The sequence below is a fragment of the Capsicum annuum genome, chromosome 6 (genome assembly GCF_002878395.1).
Source record: "Capsicum annuum cultivar UCD-10X-F1 chromosome 6, UCD10Xv1.1, whole genome shotgun sequence".
In the NCBI taxonomy this organism is placed as follows: Eukaryota; Viridiplantae; Streptophyta; class Magnoliopsida; order Solanales; family Solanaceae; genus Capsicum; species Capsicum annuum.
In genome coordinates, this window is record NC_061116.1 from 60,733,589 (window position 1) to 60,738,955 (window position 5,367).

General features: G+C 38.0%; 1 non-coding gene across 1 annotated transcript; it reads left to right on the top strand.

Annotated features, from left to right (window-relative positions):
• Positions 1–5,013: 5,013 nt before the first annotated feature.
• On the top strand, positions 5,014–5,120 carry LOC124899787. Its single transcript, XR_007057351.1, has one exon. It is a non-coding gene; the product is annotated as a small nucleolar RNA R71 (small nucleolar RNA).
• Positions 5,121–5,367: the final 247 nt, after the last annotated feature.

Genomic DNA, 5,367 nt, shown 5'->3' on the forward strand with positions numbered 1-5,367 from the left:
GCATTCCTAGATCAAAAAAAATTGTCATAGCGGGGGACTTCAATGTGCAAATTAGGGCTTTTCTAGGTGGTTATGATAATGTTCATAGAGGCTTTGGTTTCGGCGATAGAATGGTGAGGGGGTTACTCTGTTGGATTTTATGAGGGCCTTTGAGCTGGTGGTTTTGAATTCAACCTTTTCGAAGAAGGAGGATCATCGATTACCTTTCGAAGCACAGTATCCAAGACTTAGATTAACTTTCTGTTGCTTAGAAAGGGGGATAAGGTTCTTTTTAAGGATTGTAAAGTCATTTTGAGAGAGCATCTTTTGACCTAGAATAGACTTCTGGTGATGGATTTAAGTATCAAGAAGAGCTAAAAGAGTAGGGCCAGAGAGGGTCGACCTAAAATTAAGTGGGATGGCTTAACGCAGTTAGTGTGCTGGAGATAGGGGAGAAGGTAGCAGGAATATGAGTATAGGTGTATGGGGGAAGTAGATATTATATGGGATAAGACAACCATCTATATTAGGGAGACGGCTAGAGAGGTGTTGGGGGTTTGGAGGGGTCGGACAGGATGACATAAGTGGGACTGATGGTGGAATAAAGAAATTAAGAAGAAAGTGGAGATTAAGAAGGGGACATATGTTAAGTTGATTGAGAGTAAGGATGAAGAGGAGAGACAGGTGAAATACAAAGTAGCAAGGAAAGAAAGATGGGGAAAAAGGGTTGTATAGGCTCAAGTGAAGTGAATTAAGGGGAAGGATGGAAGATTTTTTATAGAGGATGTTTACATTAAGAAGAGATAGTACGAGTATTTTCATAGACTTTTAAATGAGGAGGGGGACAGAGGTATTATCTTAGAGGATTTAGAGAGCTCAGAGGTAAGCCATGACTTTAGTTATTATAGACTTTTTAAGGTTAGAGAGGTCAGAGAGGTTATTCATAGGATGCGGAGGGGTAGGGCGATGGGGCCTGATGAAATTTTGGTGGATTTTTGGAAGTATACTAGGGGTAGGTTTAAGGTAGTTGACTAAATTTTTCAATGCCATTTTCAAGATTGCAAGAAAGCCTGAGGCTTGGATATGGAGTAAGATGATTTCATTATATAAGAACAAGGGTGACATTTAGAGTTGAAACAACTATCAGGGTATTAAGCTGTTGAGTCACACTATAAAGATTTGGGAGAGGGTGGTTGAGCGGAGATTGAGGATGGTCATGCCCATTTCAGAGAATCAATTTGCTTTTATGCCTGGTCACTTGATGACAGAGGAATCCACATGGTGGGAAGATTGGTGGAGCAGTATAGGGAAAGGAAGAGACATTCGCATATATTGTTCATCGATCTGGAGAAGACATATAATAAAAGTCCCTAATGAGGTTCTTTAGAGATGCTTGGATATGAAAGGAGTTTTGGTTATGTACATTAGAGCCATTAAGGACATGTACGATGGAGGGAAGACTTGGTTAAGAACGGCGAGAAGAGACTCAGGGCATTTTCTAGTCAAGATATGTTTGCACCAGGGTTCGACCCTAAGCTCGTTCCTATTTACATTGGTGATGGATGTGTTGATGTAGAGTATTCAAGGTGAGGTTCCATGGTGTATGTTATTTATGGATGATATAGTATTGATTGATGAGTCGCGGGGGAGGGGGGGAAGGTGAATAAAAAATTGGAGGTTTAGAGGAAAACGCTTGAATCTAAAGGGTTCAGGTTGAGTATTTAGAATACAATTTTAGTGGCTTGAGTTAGGAGGATGGTGTGGTGGAAAGGTTGGAATCTCAGGATGTTTGTAAGAAGGATAGTTTTAAATATCTTAGGTCTATGATTTAGGGGAATGACGAGATTGATGAGGATGTCTCTAAATGTATTAGAGCTGGTTGGATGAAGTGGAAGCTCGCCTAAGGAGTGCTCTGTGATAAGAAGGTGACCTTAAGCTTAAAGGCAAATTCTACACAGTGGCAGTCCGTCCGGCCATGCTGTATGGAGCAGAGTGTTGGCCAATCAAGAAATCCCTAATCCAAAGATTGATGGTGATGGAAATAAGAATGTTGTGTTGAATGTGAGGTATTACTTGAGGGGATAAAGTTAGGAATGAGATTATCTGGGAGAAGGAGGGAGTGGCTTTGGTGGAGGACAAGATGCGAGAAGATAGGTTGAGATAGTTTGCACATGTGATGAGAAGGAGCATGGATGCCCCTGTTCGGAGGTGTAAGAGGCTAGCTTTGGATGGATTTAGAAGGAGTAGAGGTAAGCCAAAGAAATATTGGAGGGAGATAATTAGGCATGACATGGAGCAGCTTCAGCTTACTAAGGACATGACCCTAGATAGAAAGGTGTGGAGGTCGCAGATTAGGGTACAGGCCTAGTATAAGTATGTAGGTTGTGGCTAGGGGTTAGGAGAGTTTGGGTGTGGTGGGTATCACAGGTATTGTAAGAGTATTTCACTACTGGGTGAGTATCCATTTTCTTATATTTATTGCGTATTACTCGTATTTTCTCTTATTCTGAAATTCTTTGATATTTATTATTATTATTTCTTATCTTGTATTTTTGTTTATGTTATCCACCATGTCTCTTGTTTCATTACGGCCTTGGTATACTATTCTCATTCTTGAGGCAGGGGTCTATCAAAAACAACATCTCTACCTCTTCGAAGGTAGTGGTATGGACTGCATATATATTTTACCCTCCCCAGACCTCACTTTGTGGGAATATACTAGGTCTGTTGTTTTTGTTATTGTTGTAGAAACTCCAACTTACGTGAGTCATTTACAATTACAATGCATTGTTTTTTTTTTTTACAAATTATGATAATTGATATTGTGTTTTACTCATGCATTCACCCCATATACTCAGTACATCCTCAAAGTACTGATCCACATATATTTCTTTGTTCTACATTGTCTCATAATATAGGTACGATTTGTAGCACGTATACCATATTCAAACAGTTTATAGATTCCAGCTAGCAGATAATGAGTTCTCCTACTTCGGGGACTTAAGTTAGATATTATTTATGTACTTTACTTTCTTACTCTTAAGTATTGATTAGTGATAATTGAAGTCACACCCCAGCTATCTATAGTCAGTGTAGTAGAGGCTTTACAGATGTTAGTTAGAGTCTGTCTTGTAATTTTAGTCTTTCTTTTCAGACTTTATCAAAATGTAAAATTGTATCAGTATTATAGTTTCATAGATTCCATCATTATTATGTTTCCGCATAGTAAAGTCAGTTATTTTATACATATTTTATCAGTTCTTTATCAGTATGCCAGTTCATGGGTTAGCTTGGGATCACTTGTAGTCCTAAGCACCGTGTGACATGTCGAGACAGATTTTTGGGGTGTTACACTCTACATCACCATAAAGATGATGACCCATCAAAGCTCACTCTAATAGATCATTGGACAATAATAGCCTGAGCTCTGACTTAAGGTCTATAACTAATATAGAAGATAATTATTCATATATAGTAGGCAACTTTAGTGCCTTGTATACATCAAAAACTTCCACTTTGTCATGCGCTCTCATAGTCATCTTTTCTGCAGCTACATCAATAAGTGATTGATCTGTTGCTAACAATGGATGTCCCAAAATAAATGGAACAACCGGGTCATCTTCAAAATCAAGAATAACAAAGTCTACTGGAAAAATCAGTGCTTCCACTTGCATCAATACATCTTCAATAATTCCGCCAAGCCTAGCAAGTGACCTATCAGCCAACTGCAAAATAATGGTCATTAGTTTAGGAATTCCAAGACCTATCTTTTAGAATCAAGATGTAGGCATAAGATTAATGCTCACCCCTAAGTAACTTAAACCACAAGCGCTAACGGTCTGCCTAATAGTGATCTGCAAAGTAATCTTTTAGCTTTATGGGAAATTTGTTTTGTATCTTAGATATGCACTCATCTGTAAGTGCTATAGTAGTATACTCTATCAAACAATTCTTGTTTGCCATTATGTCCTTCACATACTTTGCATACTTCGGCACACTCTGCAAAATACATACAAGGGGGAGATTAATATATACCTGCTTCAAAAGCTCTAAAAAATTCTTATACCTGGTTTCGTCTTGGTGCTTTTGAAGCCTTTGAGAGAAGGTTAAAGGCAGATTCTTCTTCTCCTCTTTAGTATCATTACTCTTAGCTTATTTTATTACCACTTTATCATTATTCATTTTAGATTCATCATCAGTATTTGTAGGACTCACATGCTCAGGTTATGCCTCCTTTAATTGCAAACCACTCCTCGTTATGATTGTATTTACCTTTTTTGGATTTTTCTCTATATCACTAGGTAAGCCTCCTTGAGGTGTAGTATTTTGCTCTTCCGCAATCTGACTAATTTGCAGCTCCAAATTCTTTGTAATCAACTATTGATTCTTCATAACTACAACTAACTGTGCTTTAGAAGCTAAAAGTTCCTTCATAATCTTCTCTAAATTGCTTGTTTGAATGGTTGGCTAATTATCTTAAACTTGCTGTTGATTCTATTGCATTGGCCCCTTATACTGATTATTGCTTTGTGCCTGATTTCCACCCCATAAGAAATTTGGATGATTCCTTTTATTTAGATTGTAAGTGTTACTGTAACTTTACTGTCCTTGATGATTAGCATTCCCTACATAATTTATTGAATCTATATTAACCACACAAGCATCCATTATATGCTAACTACTTCCACAAATCTCATACCATGCATTTACCTATTGAACCATATTAGTTGTTGCTGCTGGTTGTGTATCCCCCAACTTCATACTGTTGAACTGATTAGTTATCTAATTCTGTAGTACAGTACGCTGAGCTGATAAAGCAGTGAACTGATCTACCTATAACACACTGTAACCTTTTTAGGAGCACTTCTTAAGTCAGCATGCCATTCGGGGTTCCCTTGTAAAATTCAATTCAGCAGTGTATACAATTCATCATAAGACTTCTCAAGAGCTTTCCCACACGCTTCTTAATCCAAGAGAATCTTTGTGTTTGGATCAAGACCCTCTATGAATGTGTGAACCAATACATCATTTGATTAATGGTGATGAGGACAATTTATGAGAATGCCCTTGAATCTTTCCCAAGCTTGGTAAATATTTTCTCATTCTTTCTGCCTTAAGCTCAGAATCTCACTTCTTAAACATGTTGTCTTACCTAATGGAAAGAATCTAATAGGGATTTTTTAACCCAGATCATCCCAGGAAATGATAGAGAGTGGTGGTTTAGTCTGTAACCACCTTTTTGCTTCCCTAATTAAAAAATGGGGAAAAGAGTCAGTCTGACATAATCAGAAGACACTCCTGTAGGAATGTAGGAATCTTTAATTTCCAGGAAGGTTTGTATGTGTTGATGTGGGTCTTCATGTGAAAATCCAGCAAATTACGCAACCG